The 15,990-nt window shown below is 45.8% G+C and overlaps 1 protein-coding gene across 1 annotated transcript in view; it reads right to left on the minus strand.

Moving 5' to 3' along the window:
- LOC116991090 (solute carrier family 43 member 3-like) overlaps positions 1-15,990 on the minus strand; it is a 79,484-nt gene that overhangs the window by 30,947 nt on the left and 32,547 nt on the right.

Here is a 15,990-nt window from a genome sequence, read left to right on the forward strand (position 1 = left end):
GAACATGCTTTGGCAAGGTTTCAGATCGGGACCATTCTTCAGAGTAATGGATCAGTGTGTAAGTTTGCAGACGCCGCCAAGGATGACCATCGCGGATTACGAATAAACATAGATTTAATTGCAATCCGAGGGGTAACATTTTCACACAAAGGGTGGTGGATGCATGGATCAAGCTGTCAGAGGAGGTAGTTGAGGCTGGGGCTATCCCATCGTTTAAGAAACAGTCTGATAGGTACATGGATAGGACAAGTTTGGAGTGATATGGACCAAGCACAGACAAGTGGGACTAGTGTAGCTGGGATATTGTTGGCCGGTGTGGGCGAGTTGGGCCTTGTATGTTGGACTGTATGTCACTGTATCCATAGTTCAAGGTGTGGACTCCTATACATCGGTGAGGTCAAACATAGACCGAGCCATCGTTTCGCTAAACACCTTCGCTCAGTCCGCATGGACCTATCTAATCTGCCATTTGCTAAACATTTTAATTATCCTTCCTATTCCCACTGACCTTTATGTCCCAGGCCTCCTCCATTGTCAGAGTGAGGCCACGCGCTAATTGGAGGAATTTTCATTAGGCGAGAAATAGTATTGTGTAGGCTAATGGGACTGAAGGATGACAAATCCCCTGGGCCTGATGGTCTGCATCCCAGGGTCCTCAGGGAGGTGGCTCTAGAAATAGTGGATGCATTAGTGATCATTTTCCAATGTTCAATGGATTCAGGATCAGTTCCTGTGGATTGGAGGATAGCTAATGTTATCCCACTTTTCAAGACAGGAGCGAGAGAGAAAACGGGGAATTACAAACCAGTTAGCCTGACTTCGGTGGTGGGAAAGATGCTGGAGTCAATTAATATAGAGGTAATAATGGGGCATTTGGATAGCAGTAAAAGGATTAGTCCAAGTCAACATGGATTTATGAAAGGGAAATCATGCTTGACTAATCTTCTGCAATTTTTTGAGGATGTGACAAGTAAAATGGGTGAAGGGGTGCCAGTGGATGTAGTGTATCTAGACTTTCAGAAAGGATTTGATAAGGTCCCGCACGGGAGACTGGTGACTAAAATTAGAGCACATGGTATTGAGTAAAGGGTGTTGATATGGATAGAAAATTGGTTGGCAGACCGGAAGCAAAGAGTAGGAGTGAACGGATCCTTTTCAGAATGGCAGGCAGTGGCGAGTGGAGTGCCGCAAGGCTCGGGGTTGGGGCCGCAACTGTTTACCATATATATTAATGATTTCGAAGAGGGAATTGGGAGCAACACTAGCAAGTTTGCGGATGACACAAAGCTGGGTGGCAGTATGAGCTGTGAAGAGGATGTTAGGAGGTTGCAGGGTGACCTGGACAGGTTGAGTGAGTGGGCAGATGCATGGCAGATGCAGTATAATATAGATAAATGTGAGGTTATTCACTTTGGCGGCAAAAACAAGGGGGCAGATTATTATCTCAATGGGGTTAGGTTAGGTAAGGGAGAGGTGCAGCGAGACCTGGGCGTCCTTGTACACCGGTCACTAAAAGTTGGCGTGCAGGTACAACAGGCAGTGAAGAAAGCTAATGGAATGTTGGCCTTCATAACAAGAGAATTTTAGTATTGGAGTAAAGAGGTTCTTCTGCAGTTGTATAGGGCTCTGGTGAGACCACATCTGGAGTATTGTGTTCAGTTTTGGTCTCCTAATATGAGGACGGACATCCTTGTGATTGAAGCAGTGCAGCGTAGGTTCACGAGATTGATCCCTGGGATGGCGGGACTGTCATATGAGGAAATATTGAAAAGACTAGGCTTGTATTCACCGGAGATTAGAAGGATGAGGGGGTTCTTATAGAAATATAAAATTATAAAAGGACTGTACAAGCTGGATGCAGGAAAAATGTTCCCAATGTTGGGCGAGTCCAGAACCAGGGGCCACAGTGTTAGAATAAAGGGGAGATCATTTAAGACTGAGGTGAGAAAAAGCTTTTTCACCCAAAGAGTTGTGAATTTATGGAATTCCCTGCCACAGAGGGCAGTGGAGGCCAAGTCACTGTATGGATTTAAGAGAGAGTTAGATAGAGCTCTGGGGGCTCATGGAGTCAAATAATATGGGGAGAAGGCAGGCACGGGTTATTGATAGGGGACGATCAGCCATGATCACAATGAATGGCGGTGCTGGCTCGAAGGGCCGAATGGCCTCCTCCTGCACCTATTTTCTATGTTTCTAACAGCATCTTTTTTGCATTTCTTTAATTCATTGTTCTATATCTATCTACATCATTGTCTATATCTCTTGTTTCCCTTTCCCGTGACATTCAGTCTGAAGAAGGGTCTCGACCTGAAATGCCACCCATTCCTTCTATAATGAGATGTTGACTGTCCTATTGAGTTACTCCAGCTTTATGTGTTTATCTTCACATTTAACCATCATCTGCAGTTCCTTCCTCAACATTACACTTTACAAGTTTCTTTTAAATGAAACTGTTATACTTGTCGCAACTAGTTGCTCTAGCAGCTCGTTCCATATATCCATCAGCCTCTGAGGAAAAGCTTTGCCCCTCAGCTTCCTATTAAATCGTTCCTCTCTTACTTTAGACCTTCATGCTCAGGTCCTTGATTCCTATACCCACCAATTGCACAAGTGATTTCATGCACCAATAACATCAACATTCAACCCTCTGCTCTACAAGGAATAAAGTCATATCTTTCCCAAGCTGTCCCTGTGGTTCAAGGGATGTAATGATGAGGCTCTATAAGGCGCTGATCAGGCCGCATTTGGAATATTGTAAGCAATTGTGGGCACCGTATCTGAGAAAGGATGTGCTGGCTCAGGAGAGGGTCAAGGGAAGGTTTACAAGAATGAACCCAGGAATGAGCAGGTTAACCAATGATGAGCGTTTGTCAGCACTGGGCCTGTACTCTCTGGAGTTTAGAACAACGAGGGGGACCTCATTAAAACATACAGAATATTGAAAGGCTTGGATGGAGTGGATGTGGAGAGGATGTTTCCACTAGTGGGAGATTCTAGGGCCAGAGGTCATAGCCTCAGAATTAAAGGACATTCTTTGAGGTGGAAATGCTTTAGTCAGAGGGTGGTGAATCTGTGGATTTTTTTGCCAAAGAAGGTTGTGGAGGCCAAGTCAGTGGATATTTTTAAGGCAGAGATACTGTAGATAGATTCTTGATTAGTACAGATATCAGAGGTTATGGGGAGATGGCAGGAAAATGGGGTTAAAGGGGAGAGATAGATCAGCCATGATTGAATGGCTGAGTAGACCTGCTGGGCCGAATGGCCTAATTCTACTCATATCACATGACCTTGTGACCTTATTCACTGGAGCCCTGCTAACATCTTCGTGAATGTTATCCGCACGGATTTTTGGTTGCCATCATTTTCTATACTTCTATCATCCCCACATCCTTCAGTGCTACAGTAAAAAGAAATCCAAGATTTTCCAAGATCTTATACGTTATAGCGCCCTCCAATCCAGACATCATCCTGGTAAACCTGTGCTTCACTATTCCTGTAATGGGGCTACAGAAACTGCTTGCAACACTCCATATGTGGTCTGATCAAAGCCTTATAAAGCCCCAACGTGACTTCCTGACTCTTAAACCGAATTCCCAGACCTATGAATGTAAACATTCCTTCTGCTGTCTTTACCCCTATTAACTTATGTTGCCACTTTCAGGGATTCTGTGCATCTACCCGATCTATTCCTCTCATGATTTTGTATACCTCTCTAAGATCTCTCCTGATCCTCCTGCGCTCCATGGAATAGAGATCCAGCCTACTCAACCTCTCCCTATAGCTCACACACTCTAGTCTTGGCAACATCGTCGTAAATCGTTTCTGAACCCTTTCAAGATTGACAATATCTTTCCTAAAACATGGTGCCCAGTACTGAACACAATATTCTAAATGTGGTCTCACCAATGTCTTATACAACTGCATCATGACCTCCCAACACTCTGAATGATGAATGTCAAAGTGCCAAAAGCCTTTTTGACCACCTGCGACTCGGCCTTCAAGGAACCATGCACCTATACTCCTAGATCACTCTGCTCTACAACACTTGTTCGACGTCCCAAAATGCAACACCTCACACTTCTCTGTATTAAATTCCATCAACCATTCTACCGCCCACCTGGCCAATCGATCCAGATCCTGCTGGAATTGTTCACAATCATTTTCACTATCTGGAAAACCACTAACTTTTGTATTTTCAGCAAACTTGCTAATCTTGCCCAGTATGTTCTCATCCAAATCATTGATGTAGATGACAAACAGTAACAGGCCCAGCACCGAACCCGAGGCACACCAACAGTCACAGGCCTCCATTCTGAGAAGCAATCTTCCACCATCACCCACTGCTTCCTTCCATGGAGCCAATTTGCTACCATTCAGCTATCTCTCCTTGGATCCCATGCGATCTAACCTTCCAGAGCAGCCAACCATGTGGAACCTTGTCAAACACCTTACTGAAGTCCATGTGCACAACATCGACAGCTTTGCCTCATCAACCTTTTTGGTCACGTCTTCAAAAACTCAATCAGATTTGTGATACATGACCTCCCACGTTCAAAACCATGCTGACTATCCCTAATCAGCCCATGCCCATCCAAATACCTGTATATCCTATCCCTCAGAATTTACCAACTCCTATTCCTCAGTAACATTCCAACTACAGATGTTAAGCTCACCGGCCTATAGTTCCCAGCATTTTCCCTGCAGCCCTTCTTGAAATGGGGTACGACATTTTCCACCCTCCAGTCTTCTGGCACCTTTCCTGTATTTAAGGACGACTCGTAAATTTCAACCAGGGCTCCCGCAATTTCCTTTCTAGTTTCCCACAATGTCCTTGGATGTATCAGATCATGCGCTAGAGATTTGTGTACCTTCATACACCACAGTACCTTCAGTACTTCCTCGACGGTAACACTGCCTGCTCTCAAGCCACTTCCAGTGACTGCTCCAATTTCCTCCATTCTACTGTTTTTCTCCTCGGTAAATAAGAAAACTCTCCTGAACACTTTTGAGTAATTGCACCCCATGTGAACCCCTCACGCTATGATTTACCCAGTCTATATTGAGAAAGTTAAAATCCCCTCCTGCAACAACCTTATTTGATCTGCAGCTGTCTGCAATCTCCCCGCACATTTGTTCTTCAAATTCCTGTTGACTATTCGGGGGTCTGTAGTACACCCCCAACAAGGTGACCATCCCTTTCTTGTTCCCCAGCTCCACCCATACAGTCTCACTCGCCAAACCATCCGTAATGCCACCACTGAACACTGCCGTGACATCCTCCTTACCCAACAATGCAACCCCCCTCCTCTTTTTCCTTCACCCCTGTCGCTCCTGTCCCCGGAACATTGAGCTGCCAGTCCTCCTTTAACCAGGTTTCAGTCATGGCTACAAGTTCCAGTTGCTCGTACCTATCCATGCTCTGAGATCATCTGCCTTACCCGTCAGGCCCCTTGCATTAAAATACGTGCAGTTTAAACCAACCCTCCATCCTCGCTCTCCACCTTATTCTGTCCACTAACCTTTCCCACACCACCCTTTATACCAACTTCTAGCCTCTCACGTGCCTCGGTCTTGCACGAGATCCCACTCCCCTGCCAATCTAGTTTAAACCCTCCCGTGTAGCATTAGTAAACCTTCTCGCTGGGATGTTGGTACCCCTCCAGTTTAGGTGCAACCGTCCCTTTTATATCGGTCACCCCTGCCCCAGAAGAGATCCCTAATATCCAGAAATCTGAATCCCTGCCACCTGCACCAACTCCTCAGCCACACATTAATTTCCCTTATATTCCTATTCTTACCCTCACTAGCACGAGGTACTGGAAGCAATCCTGAGATCACTACCCTGCAAGTCCTGCTTTTTTACCTAATTCTGTAAATTCTTTTTGCAGAACCTCCTTCCTCGTCCGACCTATATCATTTGTGGCAATAACCTCCGGCTGCTGCCCCTCACTCTTGAGGATGCCGTGCAGCCACTCCGAGACGTCCTGGACCCTGGCACCAGGAAGGCAATGCAACATCCTGGAGTCTTGCCTACTGCTGCAGAAACTCCTATCCGCACCTCTGACGATGGATTCTCCCACCACTATGGCACTGCCTGACGTCACATTTCCCCGTTGAGCCTCGGCACACAGTGCATGAGTTTGAAAGAGGTGCAAGTGCCTAATGTGAAAGGACAGTCATGGCTCCTGTACAAAGTCGAGGGAGGAGATATTGGGACAGGTGTTGCATCTTCTGCGGTTGCAAGTGATCCTACCTGGGGAGGGGGTTGTTTGGGTAGGAAGGGATGAATTAACTAGGGAGTTGCGGAGGGAACGCTCGTTGAAAGGTGAAAAGGGGTGTAGATGGAAGATTTGACTAGTTGTGGGACCCCGTTGGAGGTGGCGAAAATGTCGGAGGATTGTGTGTTGTATGCGACAGCTGATGGGGTGAAAGGTGAGGACCAGGGGGGCTCTGTCCCTGTTGTGACTAGGGGGAGGGAGAGCGAGGGCAGAGCTGTTGGGGACATGTATGAGGGCCTAATGTGGCATAGATGGAGGAATTGGGAGTTGGGGATAGAGTCTTTGCAGCAAGCAGGGTGGGAAGAAGTGTAGTTGAGATAGTTGTGAAAGTCAGTGGGGTTGTAATAGGCATCTGTCATTAGTCTATATACGAGGGTGGAGACCTTGATATCAAGAAAGGGGAGGGAGGGGTCCAAGCAAATTTGAGTGCAGGATAGAAATTGGTGGTGAAGTTTATAAAGTCCAAAAGTTCTGCATGCATACAGGATCCAAGATGCAGTCATCAATGCAACGGAGTTCGAGTTCGGGGATATGGCCAGTGTATGACTGGAGCAAGAATTGTTCAACGTAACCCATATAGAGGCAGGCCGAGCTGGGACCCATGCGAGTGTTCATAGCTACGCCTTTGATTTGAAGGAAGTGGGAGGAGTCAAATGAGAAATTCTTAAAGGTGAGGATCAGCTCTGTTGGGTGGAGTAGAGTGTTAGTAGAGCAAAATTGGATGATGCTGCGGTTGAGGAAGAAACGGAGGGCTTCCTGGTGGAGGATGGAGATGTAGAGTGACTGAACGTCCACAGTAAAGATGAGCGAATGAGGGCTCCGAAAACCGACGAAGGGCGTGTGTAGTATCTTGGACATAGGTCAGGAGAGATTGGACCAGGGAGGATAGGATGAAGTCAAGGCAAGCAGAAATCATTTCAGTGGGACAGGAGCAGGCAGAAACAATGCGTCTGTTAGGACAGTTGTGTTAATGGATTTTGTGGAGTGGGTAAAACCGGGCCGTGGGGGGCTGGGAAATGATAACGTTGGAGGCTGTGGAAGGTTGGAAATAATAAAATTGGAATGTTTGTGAGATTATGGTTTGGTGCTCATCTGTGGGATCAAGATCCAAGGTTAAGTAGGAGGAGGTGTCCAAGAGCTGGCGTCTGGCTTAAGTGCGGTAGACGTCAGCACGGCAGACTGCCATGGCACCTCCTTTGTTTGAAATGAAAAGCTCTAAAGAGGTGGGGACCGGTGGAGACGAGAGACGGGGTGATCACTGGGCGGTGAGGACTCCTTACATTTGAAAAAGGCATGGAGTTGGAGGTGAAAGAAGAAAATCTCTACATCGTGGCGAACCCGGAACTCATTGATGTGGGGGCGGAGGGGAACAAAGATGAGGCCTCTGTTGAGGTCAAACCATTCCGTATTGGAAAGGGGCAGGTCAAGAGGATGGGTGAAAACACGACAAGGGTGTGGGTTGGGGTCAGAGTAGGGCCGGAGAGAAGAGGGAGATTAAGGTGAGATCCTGTGTGGCGGGGTGGGGTAGTCAGCATAGGAAAGGGGAAGATGAAAGGGAGAAAGTTATATGCACAGTTCTAAAGAGATATGGGCCAAACACGGACCAATGGTATTCTGTTAGGTTGTGCAACGTGGTCGGCAGGGACGGGTTGTGCTGAGGTGCCGGTTTCCGTTCTGCGTGAATCTAATTCAGAGTTTGTAAGGTGAGTCGTGGATTGGACGAGGGCAGGAATTGATGTAAAGTTACGTGTCAGAGTGAGTTCCTGGAGGGGAAAGTGAGAGAACTTCATACCTTCTGGCCCGTTGAGCTGGAAATTATCTGCGGCAGGCGGCTGTTCACATCCATCTCCCGATGTACCCTCAATCTCCACCGCCCCCTCACTCCTTTGTTCCGTCTCTTCCCTTCGCCCTTCTGGATACCATTCTCTCTTGAATTTCACTGTGCCCATTTCAAATTCTTCACTCACCTCCCCATTCTTTTCATCAGCCTCATCCCTCCACGTCCCATCCTTCTCTCCCCTCCCCCCTTCCTTACCTTCCTCTGTATCTTTCCTCCACTCTCCCTGCCCTCCTGCCATCCCACCCTTCCCTGCTGCCTTCTCTCCCCTTCTCCTTTTCATCACTCCCCTCCACTCGCCCTCTGTTTCTACCTGTCCCTCTTTCTCTCCCCTCTCCCATTTCTTATCTTCCTTCATCACTTCCCTGCACTCTCCCTTCTGCCCCTCCCTCTCGCTGCTCCCCGCTTTATTCTCGCTGTCCGTCCCCATCCTACAGTTTTGCTCCTTCTCTTCCCCATTTCTCGTATCTCCCTCTGTCCCTCCACTCCACTCACCCTTCTCGCCCTCCATCTCTCCCCTCCCCTGTCCCACAGCAGCATCCGCCAGATTTCTCCCCACTTCCCTTTCCCACATCATTCCTGCCTCTCCGGCATCTCCCTCAATCTGCTCCCTCCTGTCATTCCTGTTTCCCTCCATCTGATCGACTGCCAATGTAGAATCCCCCTGTTGAGTAGTCTCGATCGCATGGTCCATGAGTCGATCCTTTTCACAGTTCACCCTGGGTGGCAAAAGAACTGGTATAAATGTCATGAGGCCAGGATTTCAGTGACCGACAAGGATATCCCTGTGCATTGTGACAAAGTATTGTCAGTAAATGGGAAAGTGTGCATCAAAGAGATTCACCAGGGATTGTTACCTGGGATTGTGAGCTGGAGCAGGGCCGGCCTTAAGCCGATTGGACCAATTGCTCCCAATTGGGCCCCGCAGCTAAGGGGGCTCCGCACTAGAGTAATCAGAAGATCCAAGAGCTCCGCTCTAGGATCAATTGGAGCAAAGATCTTATAGCACACAAGATGGTCCCCTCCTGCGAAATACAATGGACTGACGTGTAGTACGCACTGGAGCGTAACCTCCGCCATTTCAGTAACCCCGACCCGACTTCAGTTATGCCTCTCGCGTGGGAACAGTTTATGTGTTTTTAAATGATTTTTAAAATTTTCTTTTTAAACGGCACATACCTTGTACAGGGAGGAACTACAGATGCTGGTTTAAACCGAAGACAGACACAAAAGGCTGGAGTAAATCAGCGGATCAGGCAGCATCTGTCACTAAAACAAGTTGTATTGTAACTACGTATGTACTTTTCAGAGGTGATCCACACATTTTGTTTGTTACTTGTAGGCTTACATGTATGTAATTTTATATTAAAATATAGCTCAGATCTGTTTGGTCCATTAACTCGCAGGCACTTTTTAAGCGCACATTTTGATTACTTTCCATTCTACCATAGAGATATAAAGTCTATTAGACTAAGTGGGACCCGTTGGGTCCCATGTTCACACAGGAGGGCTGGTCCCCCGACGCAATATTCCAACTCTCCAACAATTCCAATATTGGTGGCCAGCGCTTTCTGGAGCGCTGGTATGGGTTCTTGGGGTGGCAGCTCAGTCCCTCAAGCCTGATCTGCTGGCAGCTCACTCACGGCTGGTGGGCTGGCAGTTGACTCATGGCTATTCCTTGAAATTCCATTTCAAGCAGGATGCAAGGCCACCAAATTCAAATCCATTTTCCTACCATTTCAAGCAGGGTGCAAGACCACCAAATTCGTGCAGTTTCTTGCCTCTTTGAGCAGGGTACAAGGCCACTAAATTCAAGTGCAGTTTCCTACCACTTCAAGCAGGGTGCAAGGCCATCGAATTCAAGTGCAGTTTCCAACCACTTCAAGCAGGGTGCAAGGCCACCGAATTCAAGTGCAGTTTCATACCACTTCTAGCAGGGTGCAAGGCCACCAAATTCAATTGCAGTTTCATACCACTTCAAGCTGAATCCAAGGCCACGAAATTCAAATGCAGTTTCATACCACTTTCAGCAGGGTGCAAGGCCACCAAATTCAGTGCAGTTTCATACCACTTCAAGCAGGGTGCAAGGCCGCCAAATTCAAGTGCAGTTTCATTCCGTTTTAAGCAGGGTGCAATGCCACCAAATTCAAATGCATCTTCATACAATTTCATGCAGGGTGAAACCACCATAAAACCACACAAAACACCAAACTCACAGTTCAATAGACATTCAGTGTGTTCAGTTGATTCACAGCTCAGCCGTGACCTCTCCCTCCCCCATCATGCAGAGACTGAGCCACACCCACACTTCTTGGTTTTTAAAAGTGCCTTTTAACTTCAAGCAAAGCACCCAAATCACCATTTGCAGTAGGTAGTGCCTTTTAATTTCAAGCCAAAGCATCCAAACCACCATTTGCAGTAAGTAGTGCCTTTTAACTTCAAGCCAAAGTACCCAACCCACCATTTGCAGTAAATAGTGTCTCTTAACTTCAAGCCAAAGCACCCAACCCACCATTTGCAGTAAGCAGTGCCTTTTAACTTCAAGCCAAAGCAGCCAACCCACCATTTTCAGTAAGTAGTGCCTTTTAACATCAAGCCAAAGCACCCAACCAAACCTTTGCAGTAAGTAGTGCCTTAACTTCAAGCCAAAGCACCCAAACCACCATTTCCAGTAAGTAGTGCCTTTTAACTTCAAACCAAAGCACCCAAACTACCATTCTCAGTAAGTAGTGCCTTAAGTTCAAGCCAAAGCACCCAAACCATCATTTGCAGTAAGTAGTGCCATTTAACTTCAAGCCAAAGCACCCAAACCACCATTTGCAGTAAGTAGTGCCTTTTAACTTCAAGCCAAAGCACCCAAACTACCATTTGCAGTAAGTAGTGCCTTTTAACTTCAAACCAAAGCACCCAATCCACCATTTGCCATACGTAGTGCCTTTTAACTTCAAGCCAAAGCACCCAACCCATCATTTGCAGTAAGTAGTGCCTTTTAACTTCAAGCCAAAGCAGCCAACCCACCATTTGCAGTAAATAGTGCCTTTTAGCATCAAGCCAAATCACCCAACCAAACCTTTGCATTAAGTAGTGCCTTATATCTTCAAGCCAGAGCACCCAACAAACCCTTTGCAGTAAGTAGTGCCTTTTAACTTCGCCAAAGCACCCAAACCACCATTCGCAGTAAGTGGTGCTTTAACTTCAAGCCAAAGCACCCACACTACCATTTGCAGTAAGTAGTGCCATTTAACTTCAAGCCAAAGCACCCAAACCACTATTTGCAGTAAGTAGTGCCTTTTAACTTCAAGCCAAAGCACCCAAATTACCATTTGCAGTAAGTAGTGCCTTTTAACTTCAAGCCAAAGCACCCAATCCACCATTTGCCGTACGTAGTGCCTTTTAACTTCAAGCCAAAGCACCCAACCCATCATTTGCAGTAAGTAGTGTCTTTTAACTTCAAGCCAAAGCACCGAAACCACCATTTGCATTAACTAGTGCCTTTTAACTTCAAGCCAAAGCACCCAAACCACCATTTGCAGTAAGTAGTGTCTTTTAACTTCAAGCCAAAGCACCGAAACCACCATTTGCAGTAAGTAGTGCCTTAACTTCAAGCCATAGCACCCAAACCACCATTTGCAGTTGGTGCCTTTTAACTTCAGGCCAAAGCACAAAACCCACCATTTGCAGTAAGTAGTGCATTTGAACTCAGGCCAAAGCACAAAACCCACCATTTGCAGTAAGTAGTGCATTTGAACTCAGGCCAAAGCACAAAACCCACCATTTGCAGTAAGTAGTGCATTTGAACTCAGGCCAAAGCACAAAACCCACCATTTGCAGTAAGTAGTGCATTTGAACTCAAGCCAAAGCACCCAGACCACCATTTGCAGTAAGTAGTGCCTTATAACTTCAAGCCAAAACACCCAAACCATCATTTGCAGTAAGTAGTGCCTTTTAACTTCGAGCCAAAGCACCCAACCCATCATTTGCAGTAAGTAGTGTCTTTTAACTTCAAGCCAAAGCACCCAAAGCACCATTTGCAGTAAATAGTGCCTTTTAACTTCAAGCCAAAGCACCCAAACCACCATTTGAAGTAGTGCCATTTAACTTCAAGCCAAAGCACCCAACCTACCATTTGCAGTAAGTAGTGTCTTAACTTCAAGCTAAAGCACCCAAAACACTATTTGCAGTAAGTAGTGCCTTTTAACTTCAAGCCAAAGCACGCAAACCACCATTTGCAGTAAGTAGTGTCTCTTAACTTCAAGCCAAAGCACAACACCCACCATTTGCAGTAGGTAGTGCCTTGTAACTTCAAGCCAAAGCACCCAAACCACCATTTGAAGTAGTGCCTTTTAACTTCAAGCCAAAGCACCCAACCTACCATTTGCAGTAAGTAGTGTCTTAACTTCAAGCCAAAGCACCCAAACCACTATTTGCAGTAAGTAGTGCCTTTTAACTTCAAGCCAAAGCACGCAAACCACCATTTGCAGTAAGTAGTGTCTCTTAACTTCAAGCCAAAGCACAAACCCCACCATTTGCAGTAGGTAGTGCCTTGTAACTTCAAGCCAAAGCACGCAAACCACCATTTGCAGTAAGTAGTGCCACTTAACTTCAAGCCAAAGCACACAACTCTCCATTTGCAGTGTCGTACTTTTTAACTTCTTCTACTCCTTCTTCTTCTTCTTCTTCGGAGTTTTACGGCAGCCGGCATCCGCAATGTTGCATTGCTGCCACCTCCTGGCTTCATTCCACAATACTCATGTCTTTATATTAGATCCATTTTATAAGCCCAGAGGCCCTCAAGAAATCAAACAACAGCTTTATTCCTTTTCCTTTCCCTCCACACTAGAATGTTCTTTACTGATATTTCTGTCAATCCAATTTTCCTCATTTCAATGATCATAAATACTCTTTCTGTCTCATATCTCCTACACGCAACTAGGGCATGCTGAACTGTTTCTGGTTGATGGCATTCCTCACACAGCCCAGTAGGGTGTTTTCCCAATATTTTTAAAGTGCTGTTCAGACTTTTTAACTTCAAGCCAAAGGACCCAAACCACCATTTGCAGTAAGTAGTGCCTTAACTTCAAACCAAAGCACCCAAACCACCATTTGCAGTAAGTAGAGCCTTTTAACTTCGTCAAGGCACTCAAACCACCATTTGCAGTAAGTAGTGCCTTTAACTTCACGCTAAAGCACCCAAACCACCATTTGCAGTAAGTAGTGCCTTTTAGCTTCAACCCAAAGCACAAACCCCACCATTTGCAGTAGTAGTGCCTTTTAATCTCAAGCCCTAGCACCCAAACCACCATTTGCAGTAAGTAGTGCCTTAACCTCAAGCCAAAGCACCCAAACCACCATTAGCAGTTAGTAGTGCCTTTTAACTTCAAGCCAAAGCACCGAATCGTCCATTTGCTGTAAGTAGTGCCTTTTAACTTCAAGCCAAAGCACCCAAACAATCATTTGCAGTCAGTAGTGCCTTTAAAGTTCAAGCCAAAGCATCATTTGCAGTAAGTAGCGCCTTTTAACTTCAAACCAAAGCACCCAACCCACCATTTACAATAAGTAGTGCCTTTTAACTTCAAGCCAAAGCACCCAATCCACCATTTGCAGTACGTAGCGCCTTATAACTTCAAGCCAAAGCACCGAACCGTCCATTTGCAGTAAGTAGTGTCTTTTAACTTCAAGCCAAAGCACCCACTCCATCATTTGCAGTAAGTAGTGCCTTTTAACTTCAAGCCAAAACACCCAACCCACCATTTGCAGTAAGTAATGCCTTTTAACTTCAAGCCAAAGCAGCCACCCCAACATTTTCAGTAAGTAGTGCATTTAAACTTCAAGCCAAAGCACCCAACCAACCCGTTGCATTAAGTAGTGCCTTATAACTTCAAGCCAAACACCGAACCCACCCTTTGCAGTAAGTAATGCCTTTTAACTTCAAGCCAAAGCACCCAAACCACCATTTGAAGTAAGCCGCGCCTTAACTTCAAGCCATAGCATCGAAACCATTTGCAGTAAGTAGTGCCTTTTACCTTCAAGCCAAAGCACCCACACCACCATTTGCAGTAAGTCGGGCCTTATAACGTCAAGCCAAAGCAGCCAGAACACCATTTGCAGTAAGTAGTGCCTTTTAACTTCAAGTCAAGGCACCCAAACCACCATTTGCAGTAAGTAGTGCCTTTGAAATTCAAGCTAAAGCACCCAAACCACCATTTCCAGTAAGTAGTGCCTTATACCTTCAAGCCAAAGCACAAAATCCACCATTTGCAGTAGGAAGTGCCTTTTAACTTCAAGCCAAAACACCCAAACCACCATTTGCAGTAAGTAGTGCCAATTAACTTCAAGCCAAAGCACACAACCCACCATTTGCAGTAAGTCGAGCCTTTTAACTTCAAGCCAAAGCACAAACCCCACCATTTGCAGTAGGTAGTGCCTTGTAACTTCAAGCCAAAGCACGCAAACCACCATTTGCAGTAAGTAGTGCCACTTAACTTCAAGCCAAAGCACACAACTCTCCATTTGCAGTGTCGTACTTTTTAACTTCTTCTACTGCTTCTTCTTCTTCTTCTTCGGAGTTTTACGGCAGCCGGCATCCGCAATGTTGCATTGCTGCCACCTCCTGGCTTCATTCCACAGTACTCATGTCTTTATATTAGATCCATTTTATAAGCCCAGAGGCCCTCAAGAAATCAAACAACAGCTTTATTCCTTTTCCTTTCCCTCCACACTAGAATGTTCTTTACTGATATTTCTGTCAATCCAATTTTCCTCATTTCAATGATCATAAATACTCTTTCTGTCTCATATCTCCTACACGCAACTAGGGCATGGTGAACTGTTTCTGGTTGATGGCATTCCTCACACAGCCCAGTAGGGTGTTTTCCCAATATTTTTAAAGTGCTGTTCAGACTTTTTAACTTCAAGCCAAAGGACCCAAACCACCATTTGCAGTAAGTAGTGCCCTAACTTCAAACCAAAGCACCCAAACCACCATTTGCAGTAAGTAGAGCCTTTTAACTTCGTCAAGGCACTCAAACCACCATTTGCAGTAAATAGTGCCTTTAACTTCACGCTAAAGCACCCAAACCACCATTTGCAGTAAGTAGTGCCTTTTAGCTTCAACCCAAAGCACAAACCCCACCATTTGCAGTAGGTAGTGCCTTTTAATCTCAAGCCCTAGCACCCAAACCACCATTTGCAGTAAGTAGTGCCTTAACCTCAAGCCAAAGCACCCAAACCACCATTAGCAGTTAGTAGTGCCTTTTAACTTCAAGCCAAAGCACCGAATCGTCCATTTGCTGTAAGTAGTGCCTTTTAACTTCAAGCCAAAGCACCCAAACAATCATTTGCAGTCAGTAGTGCCTTTAAAGTTCAAGCCAAAGCATCATTTGCAGTAAGTAGCGCCTTTTAACTTCAAACCAAAGCACCCAACCCACCATTTACAATAAGTAGTGCCTTTTAACTTCAAGCCAAAGCACCCAATCCACCATTTGCAGTACGTAGCGCCTTATAACTTCAAGCCAAAGCACCGAACCCACCATTTGCAGTAAGTAATGCCTTTTAACTTCAAGCCAAAGCAGCCACCCCAACATTTTCAGTAAGTAGTGCATTTAAACTTCAAGCCAAAGCACCCAACCAACCCGTTGCATTAAGTAGTGCCTTATAACTTCAAGCCAAACACCGAACCCACCCTTTGCAGTAAGTAATGCCTTTTAACTTCAAGCCAAAGCACCCAAACCACCATTTGAAGTAAGCCGCGCCTTAACTTCAAGCCATAGCATCCAAACCACCATTTGCAGTAAGTAGTGCCTTTTACCTTCAAGCCAAAGCACCCACACCACCATTTGCAGTAAGTCGGGCCTTATAACGTCAAGCCAAAGCAGC

The sequence above is a fragment of the Amblyraja radiata genome, chromosome 32 (assembly GCF_010909765.2).
Source record: "Amblyraja radiata isolate CabotCenter1 chromosome 32, sAmbRad1.1.pri, whole genome shotgun sequence".
NCBI classification, from domain to species: domain Eukaryota; kingdom Metazoa; phylum Chordata; class Chondrichthyes; order Rajiformes; family Rajidae; genus Amblyraja; species Amblyraja radiata.